Genomic DNA, 17,693 nt, shown 5'->3' on the forward strand with positions numbered 1-17,693 from the left:
ATACCAATTTACACTCTGGGTGAGTAGCACTTACTACCTTCTTGTCTTCATAAATTGTGCATTGTCCTTATTTATTTGCCTCCCTGTCCCCTTCCTCCCTTCCTGCATTGCCTCTCTCCTTTGGAAGCCTGATGGGGATGGAGCATCCTTGCCGTGCCCTTGGTGAGGCTGACATTTCACCCCAGCTCCACTCCCTGTCAGCCAGGGGTGGGAATGCTCAGCTTGTTTTCCTCCCTGGGAGGGGATGGGCTGCACAGAACGTTGGCACTGCTCTTGGCAGAGCTGCTAGCAGCAGAAGTATTCCCTGTTTTCCAGCCTGGAAGCTGAGCTTTGTTGAGAGCTCCTCATCATTGGGATAAAGGAGGATAGGAGAGCAACAAGGGGCAGAGAATGTTCTGGTGTTCACTGTGGTTTGTGCCAAACCTGGGCGTTTTACACTGAAAAACCTGAGCTTGCATGTTCCACCCTCCTGCCTTTGTGACTGGCTCAGTAATGAAATGAATGAGGCAAAGTCCATTTGGAAGTGGAGGTGTGCCAACTTCCTTTCCCAGTTTCATTTGGAACTCAGAAATTAAACTGGAAAAAGCCTCGATTGAAATGTGAATTCTTTTTTTCAGTCACTTAAAATCACACCTTAAATTGATCTGGTATCCCTCAACATATGGGATAACTCCTAATCTGCCCAGGAACTGAATTTGGCTGTCAGAGGGGCAGATGGTGGAGCTGAAATTCTCAGAATTACCTGTTTGGGATGTGGCAGGACAGAGCTGGTACCAGCTGCGTTATTTTCGGTCCACAGTGTCCACCTGCACCACCCAAATCTGTTCTGTAAACCCCAGGGTGCTAACACCCCCCATTCCCCTGGGAGGGATTTCCCTCTGTGGGATCACCCCTGGTGCTTACAAGGGTGCAGAAAATTCAAAACTCAGGGCGGAAAACTCGAGGGAGGGAGTGAATTTGGGAGGCCAAATTCATTTGGGAGTGCCTGAGGTGTGTTATTTCCTTTGGCACACAGGTCTGGGCAGTGCCAGGGGCAGGACAGAGACTTCTTCATTAAAGAATTCCAGATTTCATCCCCCGAAATCAGCCCCATGAACTGCAGCTCAGAATCACATTCTGCACCTGCTGCAATGTCTGTTACTGCAGACAAGAAACACCAGGGTTTCCTCCTGATCCCTCTGTGATCACACTCGGATGCTTTGCAGCCAGCAGAACGCCAGGTTGGGAATTTGCTTTATTTTGAGGAGCTGCTTTGCTGAAAAGAAAGATTCGGGTAACACCTAAAGAATCTTGGTGCTGCTGCCTGCAGCAGAGGGGTGGACTGGGAACAGAAAAAACCCTCTGACCTTATTTAGGGGTAGTAGATTTAATAATGCCTAATGGAATTACTGATGAGGAACCTACATCCCTTTCCTGTAAAGGCTTTTTTCCCCCTCATTTCTGTCCCTGTGCAGGGAACCCCTGTGCAGCCCTGGGGGAGCCCCAGCTGTGGGGACCCCCACACAACCCTTATGGGGCCGTGGGTTGGTATCTTAACCTCACACAGCTGCAATGGGAAGGAGATCCATGCAAAGAACTTTTTTTTTGGCTTTTTTTTTTTTTTTTTTTTTCCTCCTGCTTCTCTGTGCAGGGGCAGGGAGGAGGCAGCAGCTCTGGAGCTCCTCTCACACCCCGGCTGTGCTGGCTGGGCTAGAACAGAGCCTTGCCCCAGGCCAGAGTCCTCCCCAGCTTCCCCACAGCAGCGGAGGTTTGCAACTGCAGCTTTTCCTACAGTTGTAATAATGCAAATTAATTGTCAGGATACAGGAAGAAAGAAAAAAAAAGTGAACCGCCTGCCAAAGCAATAGAGCAGTTCCTTCATTTCCATTTTCTGCCTGCACAAAAGTGGAGGAGGAATTCAAATCCTTTGCCCGGTTCTCCAGCCTGGAACACTTTCCCCGATGGGGGGTTCGGTACCGGCCAGGTTTGCCCGGTTCTCCATCCCGGGCCGGTCTCACGGGGCTCGGCACCGGCGGTTCTCCATCCCGGGCCGGTCTCACGGGGTTCGGTACCGGCCAGGTTTGCCCGGTTCTCCATCCCGGGCCGGTCTCACGGAGTTCGGTACCGGCCAGGTTTGCCCGGTTCTCCATCCCGGGCCGGTCTCACGGGGTTCGGTACCGGCCAGGTTTGCCCGGTTCTCCATCCCGGGCCGGTCTCACGGAGTTCGGTACCGGCCAGGTTTGCCCGGTTCTCCATCCCGGGCCGGTCTCACGGGGTTCGGTACCGGCCAGGTTTGCCCGGTTCTCCATCCCGGGCCGGTCTCACGGGGTTCGGTACCGGCCAGGTTTGCCCGGTTCTCCATCCCGGGCCGGTCTCACGGGGCTCGGGCTGTGCCCGCCGTGCGTGCCGGGCTCGGGCCCGGCCGGTTCTTGGCAGGGCTGTGTTTTTCCGGCCTCTCGCCCCTCGCGGCTCCCCCCGGGCCCCTCCGCCGCGCCGGGGCCGCCCGGGGAGCGCGGGGGCGGCGGAGCGGAGCGGGCGAGCCGCGCCCGCAGCGCCCGGGGGAGGCAGCGCCGGGGCCGCCGCGTTAATTGAGCCGTGGCGGCGGCTCCGCTCCGCCGGCGGGGCCGCTCCGACCGCGGCGGCGGCGGCAGCGCCCCGGGGGGACCGAGCGGCGCCAGCCCGGGCCGGCCCCCGGCCGAGCCCCCGGGGCTGCGCCAGCCCGCCCGCTCCGCATCCCGCCGGGACGGCTCCGGGCCGGCTCCGGGGTGGCTCCGGGACGCTGTCCTGGTTCTGGGATGCTGCCCCGGCTCCTGGATGCTGCCCCGGCTCTGGGATGCTGCCCCGGCTCTGGGATGCTGCCCCGGCTCTGGGATGCTGCCCCGGCTCCTGGATGCTGCCCCGGCTCTGGGATGCTGCCCCGATTCTGGGATGCTGCCCCGATTCTGGGATAGCTGCTCATGCCGGGGAGCAGGAAAATTCTCCCCTAATTCCCGTCCCAACTGTGAAAGTAATTGCGCAGGATGAAGCGTTCCCAGAGATGGCGCTAGGATTAGGGGAAAACCTCTCTCCCTCGCCGTGTTGATTCCGGAGGGGAGATAATCGGATTACTCACAAAGTCTCTCTGATGCAGAGCCGTACACGGGAAGTACAATTCTTTATTGTTTTGTCTCTCCGTGGATTCCTACACCCTACCAAAGACACACCTGGAAATGTGTCTGCAGCACGGAGTTTTTACCCATTTTCCCCCGTTTTCGGTGTGTAGTTGCCACAGAGATTAGAAGAGAGCCTTTACCCCAAGGGGTGGCAGCTCTGCAGGAAGGACATCGTGGAAGTGTTTAGAAACGAGGGGAACAGTTCCTCTTTGGAGTCAAATATCAAATGTAAGGAATGGGGTGGAGGGGTTGGGAGGGCGTGGAATTTGCCCCAGGTCTGGGAATCCCCCAGAGGCAGCCTGGAGACCCTGTTTGACAAATCCTGCCCGTGGCACCATTCCAGCTTATCCTGCAGAAAGCATGGCCCCGGCAGGTGTTGACGGCAGCAAAACAAATGTGGAGTAGGTTGTGATAAAGGGAGTTCTCCTGGGAAGTGGAAAAAGCGGCGATAAATATCTGGGAACTGTTGGATCACAGGAAGAGTGAAGATGTGTTTGTTGGAGCACTTGGGGACTGTCCTCCAATGCATCAAGTGTTTCATCTGGGGGCCTGATGAAAGCCTAAGATTTCAGTTAAGTTTGTTTTCTTCTTTTCGTTTCGGTATTTTCCTCTCCAAGGATAGACATTTGCCCATCCCAAGGAGTTACAATAAATTTTGTGTGTTTTGGGGACCTCTGAATGCGGTGAACGGAGCCCTGATTTCGGTCCCCTCTCAACTGCTCTGGGTTTCAACCTGGTGGCTCCATTTCCTCCTTACCTCTGGCTCTTTCTGCTCCCAGGTTCCCTCCTGCTCAACCTTTCTTTTCTTGTCTGCTTCCAGCCATGATCTCAAACCTGGCAACGATGTGTTTGTAAATCCCCTTGGAATGGGGAAGGTTCCTTGTGACACTTGTGGGCAGGAGGGGCTCTTGAGCATTCCCAGGGTTCTGTGTCAGGGCTCTGGGAGGGACAGAACGTCTGGAGTGGCAGTGGAGCGGCAGGGCAGAGCTGGGGAATGTGGATCCAGGGCTGGGAATGGTGCTGCTCCCTCAGCTTCCTCTTCCAAGGCAGGGAAGGCAAAGCTGCACCTCCCGCTCCGTTCTCTGGAGCACTCGTGGCCTGCACAGCCCTGGGCACGTTCATCTGCAGCTCCAGCTGTGCCCCAGCCCGTCCGGGCTCCCCTGGAAGGGAAGCAGATGTGGGTGCAGATGTTCCTGGGGCACCCTGGAAGGGACGTGGAGTGGGGAGCAGCACGAGGCTGACGCATGGCAGGGCTGAGGGTTTTGGGGTGGTTTCTGTGCACACTGCTGACCTCCCAGGGCAGTCAGCATCATTCAGCAGCATTTCAGTGCTGCTTCCTTCCTTCCTCCAACAAGGAGGCTCTTTTGATGGCTTTAAATCAGTTTTAATTCTTGGTGTATTTCCCTCACTGAACTTCAAATACTCCGGAAATGTGAAGTGTCTGTTCTATAGGGGACTGTTCTTACCATTCACCTGCTTAGGAAGAGAAAGCCCAGGCATCTCCACAGCTACAGCCAGGCCCCAAACTTCCCAATCTTCCCCTGGAGCCACAACCATGTTGTGTAGGGCCTGACTCCCTGCCAGGGCTTTCCTCCTCCTCTTTCCAGGATGGTCTGAATTCCAGCCTCCTTTGCTGGGATCCACATGAGCAATTTCCTTCCAAACAGCTCAGTGACAGGAGCTGGCCGGGTGCTGGGCTGTCATTCCCCTGCTCTGGCTGTTGTCACAGAACGGGGTTTTCTCAAACCCCTTGCTGAAATGGCACAGGACCCGCCTGTCCCCGGCTGTGGCTGCCCCAGAGCTCAGGTGGGGACACTGGGAGGGAGGAAAGCAGGGGGGAGCTGTGTAATTAAAGATGGAAAAGCCATCCTTTGCCGCCTTTCCCCGTGCAGCATAAAATAAGAGCGAGGCTGAGGGGTTGGCTCCTGGCGATCCGGCTGTGGCAGCATGAAAAATGAGGAGGAGTGCGATAAGAAACTAATAATTTATGTTCCAAGCACAGACTCACACCAGTGTGGAGGGAAATTCATGCCAATAACTCCTACTAACTCAGAAAGGCACGCAATCTTTTATTGCACAAATTATTAACGACCAGAAAATAAATGACTCTGTAATCAGATTGGTGCTGCCGGCGCTTTTCGCTTCTCCTTTTATTTGTGTAAATTCTGCAGCCAGTCCCCCCCTGAAGCCCAGGCAGTGGGAATTTGCACTGGCCCAGTGCCCTGCCTGACAACAGAGCAGATTAAACAGGGATGAAACAGGAACGTCCTGGTATCTCTCTGCCTATCTGAGATGGGTTTGCTCCACAAACATTTCTGGCCCCTTCAGCAGCAGCAGCAGCAGCTCTGTAGGTGCACGGGGCTCCCTGATTTGGGTCTCCAGTGCAGAGCCACTGGAACAGTCAGAGAACAGCACAAATCACAGCTCCCAGTGCCTCCTCTGGGCCCTTTTCCTTTCTTCACGTCCTTCCTTTGTCCTTGGGCTGCTGCTCTTGGATTCCATGTGCTCCTGCTCTGGTTTTTCAGCATTTCTGCTCAATATTCAGAAGTGCTGAGCACCTTCAGCAATTACCAGAGGTGCTGGAATTGGGGATCCTCAGGCCAGGGGGAATTTGGCCTTTGTACTTGGATGGGGAAAGGAGCATGAGGACTTGCTTTATTTAGACAGAGTCCATGTGGAAACAAAGCTTGGAACACTTTCCTGTTTTTTCACTGAATCCTGTGATCTCTTTTGAGTTAAAATCTTTATTAGGATGGTGAAGAAAAGAAGCGTGGATGAGCAATGAAGCATCCTGAAGAGAAAAGCCCTGTCTGGCAGCCCCGGGCTGTGATGTGAACACCAGGCTGCTTGGCCCTGGGAGGCCCCTGGCTCTGATTCCCACAGGTTCGCTCTGGTCCAGGTGAGCTCTGCAAGTCCGGGGACCTGGCTAAGGCTCAGCTCAGCCCCAGGTTTAAGGTTTAAGGTTTGCAGGGCCATTGGCTAAGGCTCAGCTCAGCCCCAGGTTTAAGGTTTAAGGTTTGCAGGCCATTGGCTAAGGCTCAGCTCAGCCCCAGGTTTAAGGTTTAAGGTTTGCAGGGCCATTGGCTAAGCTCAGCTCAGCCCCAGGTTTAAGGTTTGCAGGGTGATGCTTCTTCAGTAACCAGGAACTTGAAGGCAAGGGACTTCTCCGGGTGGGATCAGGAGCTGCTGCCTTTACTCCCTGTATTTTTCAGCTGCCGAAGGAGACTTTGGAGAGGCTGAGACTTTTCCTCTCCCCTCCCACTCCCCTGCCCTGTTTTGATTATATGAACCATATGATAAGGAAGAAAAGTGTTCCTATTGTTAATTCAGCCCATTCGTTATCGGTGGCACCATCTCCCTGATGGCTTCATCTGCACGGGAGGAGGGGGAGAGCTGCTCTCCCTGCTCTGCTTTTATGGTGAGGGGGTGTTGGGGAGGCTGCAATAATGAATAATGTGCAGATTGTTCCCGGGCTGGGAGTGTTTTATTAAGGCAGGTTTTCTTAGACTGAATGCCCAATCACCACAGAACCATGAAACTCAAATTGCCTCACAGCTCTCTCATGAACATAGTTTTAATCTCATTGACCTGTCGTTATACTACAACACATAAATTCAGATTTGGAGATCTTATGTCCAATCATAAATTGGGCTGGCAGACTTCCGATCAACAGAATAAAACTGTCTCCTGTGAGGGGGGGGGGTTTATTCATCAGTGCTGTTCCAGGAGACGGGCTGGGGGGTGCAGGCAGCTTTTCTTAATAAACTAGTCCTTTAAAAAATGGAGGGAAATAAGAAACCCATCATGAAATTCACAGAGAAAAAAAAATAAAAATAAGGTGACGTTTAAATAACATTAACGTTAGACATAAAGGCAGAAAGTGGAAAGCTGTGAGCTGAGGGATGTTAACTCCTGCTAACATCACAGAGAAAGGAGAGGAAAGGAGCAGAGGCTGAGCAGTGCCAGGCAGGCTCACAGCTTTGGCCATAACTCTGTGACAGGGTCAGAGAATTCCTTCCTGTTTCCTTGTGTCTTTTTGTTCTTTTACTTAAGTGAATAACCCAGAGGAAATCTGATTTCTCCCTCTTCCTTGTTCTGCTGTGTCTAACTGCATTGAGCAGTGACTGTGGATTTGATGTTTCAGGGGAATTTGGATGGGAGGGGAGGCTTTGCCGTGCTGGTATCAGGTGTGGCTGCTCCTGCAGAAGGGTTTCCCTGAGTGATGGAAGTTTACAGCCACTAAATCCTGCTCAGGATGTCCAGCTGGGCCCCTGTGAGTGCTGGCATTGCACAGGGACAGTTCCTGTTGTCCCCAGCAGGGAGGTGACATCCGAAATGCTGAGCACAGGTGGGAGAACCTGTGGAGGAGACTCTTCCAGGAGTCTGTGGTGGAAGAGGCTCATTTCAGGAGTATCCCCGGGCCCACGGAGCGCAGGCAGGTGAGAGCAGCTCTAGAACCCTCAGAGTTATTGCAGGAATACCTCAGGGAGCTGTGCCTGCACTCTGGGCAGGCAGGGAGAGCCCTGTGCTCCTGCCCTGGGGTGTTCCCTGCTCTCAGAGAGGCCCAGCAGGGCACGCAGCCTGGCCTGGGACAGAGGGGTGACCACAGGTGGCCCTGCCTGGGTTCCCACCTCGCACCTGGGACAGCTCAGCAGCAGCCGCAGGAGGAGATGGAGCACTCTGGACCCTTTCCCCTGGGGTTTGCTGTCCTCCCAGTCAGTTTTTGAAGAGCTCCGTTTCCCCGGCGCCGGGATGGATGGACCCTAAACCGCAGAGCCAATTACGGAGCAGAATTTATTGGGCTTTATCCCGTGCTGGGGGTGGGGGAGGAAGGAAACCCATGGCAACTGGAGATGTGAGTGTGAGGATTAGAAGCCCCCATAAATATACCTGACTTTGCCATCTCTTTTAATTAAATGCAAGCCATGAAACACGGGCGGGGAGTGTGCTGGTGACAGGGCGCAGCGGAGCCCAGAGACAGCAGCAGGAGCGAGTGGGGACTGCCAGCCTGGCCTGGGGCTCAGAGCAGAGCCACGAGGGTTAAAGCTACGGGGCTGATTTAGAGCAGGCAGGCAAAGGGAACCCTGCACTCAGTTATTAATGTTTCCTGTTTTATCTTCTCGTCTTCACGGCTTTAATTGTAAATTATCCAGCACGCTGCACTTCTCCGCCGTGTTTCCTTCTCCCAGCCCAGGGAGGTGGTAAAACAGAAACTGCTGATGCTAACAAGGAGAAGGGGGGGCCTAGGAAGGGTCTGTCCCCTCTGAGCTTTGCCTCAGGGCTCTGCAGCTCTGAACTGTGCTGCTCTTTGGGCTTTTTGCTGTGATTCGCCCCTCCTGCCCCCAAAATGATGGGCCAGAATTGGGCTGCTGTGAGCCCTGTTCCCTGCAGGGCCGATGTCTGAGAGCCCAGGATGAGGCTCAGTGTTTGTTCAGCCTTCCTGTAAACAGCTTCCTCCTTGTTCCCCTTCCCCAGGATCAGGCATTTTCCCTTTCCCAGCTCAGTTTCTCCCCCTGGGCTCCTGTGGGGCTCCTGCGTGCAGGAAATAAAGCCCGTGGTTCAGCACTATCCATCTAATATCTTCTGACTGCCTTTAATCATAGCATTTTCCATTTAATTGGGAAGGCAGGCACACTTTGCATATTAATACAGCACAGCCTGCGCCTCCTGAGCACTGCAGCCGTGGCTGGGATGTGTTTCACTGGAGCTGGGACCTTATTCTGTGTTTCACAGTGGCTGGGAACCTGCTGGGGTCCTTCAGCAGCTCTGTCAATGAAATTCAATTCAGATCGACAGCCACAACGAATTCCCCCTTCCAAAAAACACATTTGTATGGATTGTCCTCGTTTAAGGAACTGCTCTGCAGCCACTGCAGCCTGTCGTGTCCATGGTCTGCCTTAGATCCCAAAGGGAAAATGATCATCTCTCCTTGAGGAGCTGCTGGCTGTGGAGCATATTCCCCTTGTGTGATCCGTCCATCTCTCCATCCATGGATCCATCCCTCCATCCATGGATCCATCCATCCATCCATCCATCCATCCATCCATCCCTCCATCCATCCATCCATCCCTCCATCCATCCATCCATCCCTCCATCCCTCCCTCCCTCCATGGATCCATCCCCAGTTCTTCTCTTGGCTTCCTCCTGGCACCCTGAGTGAACCAGTGGGTTTGTCTTGATGTCACTGTGGCTTTCATGACTCGTTGACCAGAATTGCTTTGGGACCGGTATTTTTGGGATGCTTTGGAAGAGGTCTCTGTAGCTCTTTGAGGTCAAAAAAACCTTTCTAGGATCACACACACCTTAAGGGCAGCTGGGGCTGGTTCCTGTCACAGGAGATGATGGTCTGTGCTGTCCTCAGGGACAGCACAGGTGCAGCTGCCTCACAGAGTTTGGCAGGGGGGCAGTAAATGATGTTCTAGTTACAAAAATTAGTCTCATTTCCCCCATAGCTCTGAAAATACAGCTCGAAAAGAACAAAATAGAGACGGATCTGCTGCAAGGATTTTCCTTCCTGATCTGTCACTGTTCCTGCAGTGTCAGGAGTCCTCGTCATTCCTGTTTTTCTGGTCTGGTAAGAGCTATGTCATTGCATCTCTGGCTTGACCTACAGTTCCCTGCAGACTTCATAATTACAGCCTTCTTCAAAACAGACATCACTTACCATGCCAGGAATTGTCACAGTGTGGAGAAGTAGATCAAAATCCATTAGGGAACAAGGGGTGGCCAGATTAATTTCCACCTGAAATTTCAATTAAGCTTTTCAGGGTAGAATTAGCGTGTAAGCCAAGCCTAGACATGATGACTCTGGGGTTTGAATTTTAGAATTGCTCTGGTAGGGAGAAACAGAGTTTTCTCTCGAGCCTGTGGCACTGCTGCCCACAGCTGAGTGGGGCTGTGCATGGCCCTAAATATTTCAGAGGCTGAAAGCCACAAATATGTAGAGGTTCTCCTCATGTTAATGTGTCTGATGGGTTTAAAAGCCCGAGATCCCACTGGAAACAAGTGAGGACAGATCTGCAGGCACCGCTGCTCCAGCTGGAGCCCCGGTGCTTTCTGTGGCTGTGGGCAGGCACTGAATGTCCCCGAGGTAATTCTGCTGTGCATGGAGCTGATGAATGTCTGGGTCCCTGAAGGGTCCAGGAGGGAGTTCTGGGGCTCAGGGGATGCATTTGTGCCCTGCTGGGCCCTTGTCAGACTTCCTGGCTAATGGTTTTGGAGACATTTCCTGCAGAGGAGCCAGGGCTCACCTGGGGCTGCTTTCCCCTGCCGTTGTGGGGGGAGGACAGGGACCAAAGGCCCTCCAAACATCCCAGACAGAGCAGGCAGAGCTTGTGCTGCTGCAAAGTCTCCAAACCAGCTCTGGAAGGCTCCTGCCTGCTGGAACTGCTTGCCTGGCTCTGGTTTTCTGTTATTTCTGAAGCACCAGACCTGCCTGTTGCTGCAGGAAAGTCACAGAAACGTGGAGAAGTTTCTCATTCTCAATGGACACAAGAGAAAGAAGCTTTGTAGAGTTTGGTAATTTTTTTTTATACAACTTAGAGTAACACCATGAGTTTCCCCCTCCTCCCCCCCCCCCAAAAAAAACCCCAAAACACCACAATGGGGATATTTTGAGTACTATTTTTTGGTTTTTTAATTTGGCAGAATGACCCCAACTTCTGGCACCTGCAGGGCACATTTTCCCTGCAGGTCTCCCTCCACACGGTCAGTGTGTGTGTATAAAATCACATCAGTGCATATTCAGTGTGCACCCAGATCCACACAGACCTTGTGGACCTGTGTGTCTGTGCACTTGACACACACTCAGGTCCCAGGGACAGCCTTGGCAGTCCCCAGAGGACACTTCTCTTGCACTTATGTTGTGTCACCGTCATTTCTGATCTCACACTCACAGGCAGTCCCCTCTCCCTGGCTCTCCTCAGCCCTGGATCTATTTCCTTTTATTATCCTGGCAGGAGCCGAGCTTCATTAGGGGAGTGGAGTCTCTAACAAGGATGGGGAATGGCAACAGCAAAAGGATGCAGCAATATAAAGTTATGTCAAAAAACCTTTACAAGAAAAACGGCTGACATTAGAAACGGGGGACATTAAAAATTCAACAGGGTTGGGGGGGGGGGGGCAAGACTGGGGAGAGAGAAACAAATAAATACCCAGGCTTTAAACTAATAAATCCTTTTATTTGGGAAATGCATCAAACCCTGCATGCTATTAGAACTGGTTTTATTTCTATTACTGTTAATAACAATGATAAATACATTTTTTTTCCTGGGGTCTCAGTGTGGGCTATCAGCATTTTAAATACACATTTAAGCAGGGAGGCAATCTTCCCCTTGTGCTGTTTCTGCTGCTGATGCTCCGTGCCTGGGAAGCTGTTTCCTCCTGCCCAAAATGGGACTGCCCAACCCAGCCAGCAGATAATTTTGGATGGATCTTGACCAGTAGCCCAAATTTAGTCAGCTCTGTAAAGTTCCACCAGCCCACCCCTCCCTGCTCTTTGGCTGATCAGATATCCTGGAATCTCGTGATCCCTGAGGTTTTCTAGTCAAGCTCTTGTGGAGAATCTGTTGACTCCAACACACAAACCCCCCCAAATTTAGACTGATCTGCAGGCAGGGGATGAATCAATTTGTGTGAGGAGCCGAGCAGGCCAGATCTCCCTGGGAGGAGGAGGATGTGGAACTTGGATTCCTGTGCTCTCTGAGCCCCGGGGTTTGACTTCAGCTACTCTTTGCATCCAGCCCTGAAGATCTCAAGCCAGGATTTATTTCCCTCCCTCGCTGCCCATTGACAAACACATCTGTCCAGAGGGAAGCTGGAGTGCTAACCCCGGGCTGCAATCAGCAGAATTGGGAATTAAACTCCCACTCCCCTCCCCTGCCTCCCTGGAGGCGTGCAGGGCTGGGTGACAATGTCCCTGAGACAGGCAGGACGTGGTGGGGCTAAATCTGCAATTTGGCAGAGGGGAAGCTTTGTGTGCAGGCAGGCCCGGGAGCTGGGGGGGTTAAACTCCCACTGGGATTCCTCCTGGGACCCTCTGAGCACTGGAATTCCTGCACGTGGTCATTCCTGCTTTCCCTGTGCGGGGAACGAGGGTGGTGCAGTGCGTGGGGATCACTGTGTTGGCAGCAGCAGCAGCCACCTCTCCTGTCTGTGTTTGCACAGCTCTCTGTGTGTGTGTGTGTGTGTATGTGCAGGCTTCCTCACACAACCCTCCCCTTAATATTATTCATCCTTATTACGTATCATTATTCTTTATTATGATTTATATGCCATGCCATGGCTTTATTATGATTTATACCCCCATCCCCAGAAGAGCTTATGGAAGGCATCACACAGAAAGAGACAGCAGCCCTGCTCAGGGGAAGAAACATGGCTTTGTCCCCCAGCAGCAGCTCTAATGCTCCTCCTCAGCCATTAAGAGCCTCGTCCCTGGGCTTCCACAAAAGGATTTGGGTGTAGTTGTACCGAGGCTTCAAGTCAAGCTTTTACCTAAACTCACGGTCCCCAATTCCTCTGCTGCTGTCCTTCCTTCTCCTGCTTCTTCTAGGTCCTCATTTTCATCTTGCCTATTAAAAAGAGATTTAATTTCATGATTGCCCTTGAAGCAATCTTTGTTCTCCTTGGGGAGGAACTTCCTTGGCTACTCCGTGCTGCTCTTAAAATTAGTCACAACTGAGGGACATTTCCGATGCTCAAAACAAGAGTGGGAGGTTTACACCCGGGTCCTTGTGTGTAAATAACAATGATCAAGTGCAAAACGCTTTCTGAGTTGCCAGTAATGTTTCAGTGTTTGCCTGGAGGAGCCTCCGCCTGTAAGTGACAGGTCTTGAGCCAAAAGGTCCTGTTTTGGTAACAGGCTTGCTCAGCTGGAAGGAGGAACCTGCTCTGCAGGTTAAGGGCAGAATCTTCAAAGGAATGTAAAGGAGGCTGAAGCTCGTCCCCCCCAAAATCCCATCGTCTGCCAGAGCCACGCTCCCCACCTCCTCCTCCTCGTCCTCCCTCGCCCCTCATCCACTCCTGTGCTTCCAGGACTTTTCCCTGGATGCACAGGGGAGTGGCAAAGCCGCAGCAAACAGGGATTTCCCGGAGCTGATGCTGCTCGTGGCGAGGAGGGTCAGGCTCTGTGAGTTCTGGGAAACCCATGACAGCCATAACAACAGCCCCAGCCCAGCCTCCCGCTCCCTCCCTTCACATGCTGCTGGTGGACACAGCCAGGGATAATCTCCACTGCGGAAACGGGTCTGAGTTGGGAAAAGCTTGTGAGCACCTTCCTGGGGCTGGCCATGCGGCGGTGAGAGCCGTGGGTTGATGTCAGGACAGCTCCGTTTTCCGTGGGCTGTGCAGTGGAAGGAGGCTCAGGCCCCCTTTGCTGGCTGTGCAGCCAGAGCAGCTCCTGGAGCCCCCGCGATGGAGCAGAGCCAGCGAACCAAAACCTTCCAAGCCAACCCCCTCCCCTGTGGCACAGCAAAGGAAACAAACTCCGGGCTAAGGTTTCTGTGCCGAGCTTGGGGTTTTTGATCTGGCATCGTTTGGATGCCAGAAGTTTCTAAAGCTGGCCCGGAGTGACTCTGATCCTGTCTGAAACATTGGCAGAGCTCACGTGGAATCCAGTCATGCAAAAAAAAAAAAAAAAGAGCAGAGTCTGGGAGTGCAGCAGCAGCTGTGTGGGACAGGAGCTGTCTCTGCTCCCATGTACAGCCTGGGACAATCCTGGGTGGGAGAGTGATGCAAATGATAAAAATAATGTCTGGGGAGTTGATCAGGGCTTGGGCAAGCACACACGGGTGCTCCCTGTCTGTGTGTGTGAGAGTAAATGTCAGAATCAGGGAGCAGCAAATATTTAATCACAATAAATAACCACATTGTCTTCCTTCTTCCTGAGGAGCTGGTCGAGCATCCAGCTATTTTATTTATTTATTAAACGTTACTGGAGATAGTTCAGCAGCAGGGGAGTGCTGCTCTGTCTCCCAGACGATGACTGCTATCAGGCTGGAGAAATCAGTCATCTCTGGCAAGGAAAAAAAAAAACCCTCTTTGGTGGGTTAATGATGCAGGGTAAATCCTGACAGTGGCCAGTGGTCTGAGCACAGGAGACATGACCTGAGGGAATCATAGATTCGGGGGGGGGCTGTTGCTGCTGCTCCTCTGTAATGGGATTGCTGCTTTATAATGGCTTCAACTTCTTCTCCTTTCCCCCCTTTATCATTATTGACCAAGGAGCACCAGTAAGGCTGGAGAATAAATAGTTCCCTGATGGTTAACAACAGGCCCTCCACCAATTGGAATTCAAGCTGTGCTCCCTGTTATATTCTTTATAATCACACTTTATTGCATGGGGTGGAAAATAAAGCATCTCTCTCTCTCCATCTCCCCCCCCCCCCTTTCCCTCCTCACCACCCCTGGGAAATTGGGTGTTGCCTTCTCCTGGAGCAGGTGAGAGGAGGCTCCAGGGCTGAGCACCCACCAGCGGCACAGGCAGGCGGCGGGGCCAGCACCGTTCCCGGCAGGAACATCCTCATCCCTCCCCGCCGCTCTGCGGGACGGCCCGCCCGCTCCCCGCGCCCCGGCCGGGGGAGCCGCGGAGGAGGCGAGGCGAGATCCTGCTCTGTGTGTGGGGGGTGCCTGGGGCAGCCCTCCCTGCATCCCCATTCCCTCCCTGCATCCCCATCCCCATCCCCATCCCCATCCCTTCCTGCATCCCCATCCCCTCCCTGCATCCCCATCCCTTCCTGTATCCCCATCCCCGTCTCCATCCCCATCCCTGTCCCCATCCCCATCCCCGTCCCTGTCCCTCCCTGCCTCCCCATCCCTGTCCCCATCCCCGGACCCCCATCCCCTCCCCGGATCCCCATCCCTGTCCCCATCCATATCCCCATCCCGTCCCCTCCCGCCTCCCCCGGCCCCGCAGCCGCCCCCGCTGCCGCCACCCCCGGCGGCGCGGCCGGACGGGCCCGGCTGGCTCCGCCGCCCCCCGCCTGGGGCCGGCCCGGGGCTGGCTCCAGGCTCCCGGGGGCGGGAGGTGATGATTTTCCAGTGGGTATTTGTCAGGTCAGAGTCTGCGCCGCCCGCCGGGCTCCGCGCCGCGCTCCCCGGGTTATTTATTACCTCTCTCCCCGGCGGCAGCGCTGCGGCTCCGGGGCCGCTGCCAGCAACCCGCGGCGGCGGCCGGGGGAACCGGCCGGGGGGTTCCCGAGCAGCGACGGGCGGGCAGCGCTGCTCCGGGACCGACGGCGCTGCTCCGAGCCCGGCTGTGCCGCTCCCGGCCCGGCTGTGCCCCGTCCCCGTCCCCCGCTCGGCGCCGGCCCGCGGTCCTCCCGCTGTCCCGGAGCATCCCCGGGGCTCTCCCGGAGCATTCCCGGCGCACTGGCTGCTCGGAAGGGGACGGGCGGCGGGGCAAAGGCTTTCCTGCAGTCTGGTGTGGAAAAGCTCCTCAGCTAAGTCAGGGAAAAAGGGGGTTCCGTGCTTCCCTGGCCGTGGTTCGGTTCGGTGGTGCTGGAGACGGCGTTCAGGGAGCAGCCCGGTGCGGATCGCTCCCGACTCCCTGACAAGCTCAGCCCTTCCTGAATCACGAGCCGAGTCAAACACCGGGGAAATTTGTGTTTGCAGACTTGGAGGGAGCACCGCCGTGCCCTGGCAGGGCTGGCAGAGCCGTGGGCACCGCGGGCTCTGGGAGTCGGGCTGCAGAACAGCCTGGGGCTGGAGCTCACTGCAGCTCCTGCTCAGCCCTGAGATCAGATGGTAAAAGGGAGGCACTCCTTTGCCTGGGACAGCTTTGGGACAGCTCTGGGCTGTGTGTTTGTCTGCTCGGGCTCCAGGAGCGCCCAGCCTGGGGTCAGAGCCCTGGCATCCTGCCAGCCATGCCGCTCCTGATGAAAAACGACTCAAAATCCACCGGGCAGCACTGTTACACCATTGACATTTATTACAGTTTTGTTGAGTCACCGTATGCAAAGTTGGATTTTTAGATAAAACTGAATGCAATCCCCAGGCTGACCTTATCTGCTGTCGCTGCCTGTGTTGTGTTCCTAGGATACCTCTAATCCAAGGATTTCCTCGTGCTTTCCAGACGTTCATTAACATCTCAGCCTTATTTCAGCTCGCCTGATTCCCTGCATGCAAATTCCTTGTGAGCCCAATCAGTTTGGTTTTCCCCTGGCAGCATCCAGTGTGACCACGGTCCTCCCATGGATTTTGTCCCTGGGACTGGGACCTGAGCCCGCTCCAGCTGTTGGGACAGGAACACCAGGACATCAGGGCAAGGCCTGATTTGTTGGCCGACTTGTCACAGGGAAATTCCCCCATTTGTGGGGAATTCTCACTGGGTGTGGGAGGTAGGCTTCTGTTTGTGACGGGGATTCCAGGCTAAGGTTTCCTCTCTGCACCTTCCGGCCTGGTCTGTCCCTTGGATGAAGGAGAGTTCCTGGCTCTCCCTGAAAGCACAGGCACCTCACCCTGGTCCTCTGAGACGGCTCCGGGGTCCCCACATGTGACAGGCAGGCCACCCCATTCCTTCTGCAAGGACAAGCAGCTCATAATTCAGCCTCACTCCTGACAGCTGATCCCCGTGATTGTGAAGGTGCCTTTCAGACTTGAAACTCCTGTGCTGCTCGCAGGGCATTACCCAGGTGAAAAAGAGTGGGAACACCTCTCCCATCCTGATCAGAGCTCCAGGACACAAGGGGAGACAGGCAGCAGTGGAAATACTTAGTTATTGCTTAGCTGTATATTGTTTATTACTTCTCTCTTGGTGTCCCCTGATTGTCTCCATGCCCAGGTTCCTCACAGCTCCTGACCTCTCTCCCTGTTGTCCCTGCTCCCAGGCAGTGAAACCATGCCCCAGAAAGCTCAGGGATCACTCTGGGGCTGTGCCGGGGCAGCTGTTGGGGCAGGAGGTGAGGACAGACACGAGGAGGGGAACTGGGGCTGCACATGCAGAGGGGAGCAGGGAAATGCTAACGAGGGAGGGAGGGGTGCTCAGCTCACTCAGGGCTGCTCATTATCCCACGCTCCTGCTTATCCTCCAACTCTCCCTTTGATCCTCCTGCATTTCATCTGATAATTGGATGGGGGTTCCAGAGGTTGCTGCTCAGGGTTTTTGGGAGCTGAGGGAAGGAGGTGTCTTGAAACAAGGGACAATCCCAGGAGTATTTCCAGTGCCAAAGGAATGCCTGGGACACCGCTCACCTTCCTGTCCCTGTTGAGGCACTGCTAAGATTTATTTGTGTTGTCTCTCTTTGTCACATACATCCTTATGGTTTCCCTTTTTTTACTCAAATTTCGTGGGGGACGGAGCTAAATGTTTATTTCCTCCTGCTTTGAAGAGGCTGGAATTGGATTATGTTTGTGTCTCATTGCTGCAGTCCTGTATGGCCATTCCAATAAATAGATTTACTGATTTAGGTGCATTTCGTGGTGGCTACTGCAGCAGCAAGGCTGAGGACAGCTCCAAGAACATGCACGGAGAGGGAATTTGGAATCCTGAAGGCTGGTAGCTCCAGAGGGAAGGAAGAGCTGCATTCACCCAGGAGTGTGACAGAGAGGAGCCTGTGCCCCACCATT

This window comes from Chamaea fasciata, unplaced genomic scaffold (genome assembly GCF_029207755.1).
Source record: "Chamaea fasciata isolate MVZ Bird 193981 ecotype frontalis unplaced genomic scaffold, bChaFas1.0.hap1 SCAF_23, whole genome shotgun sequence".
Lineage (NCBI taxonomy): Eukaryota > Metazoa > Chordata > Aves > Passeriformes > Sylviidae > Chamaea > Chamaea fasciata.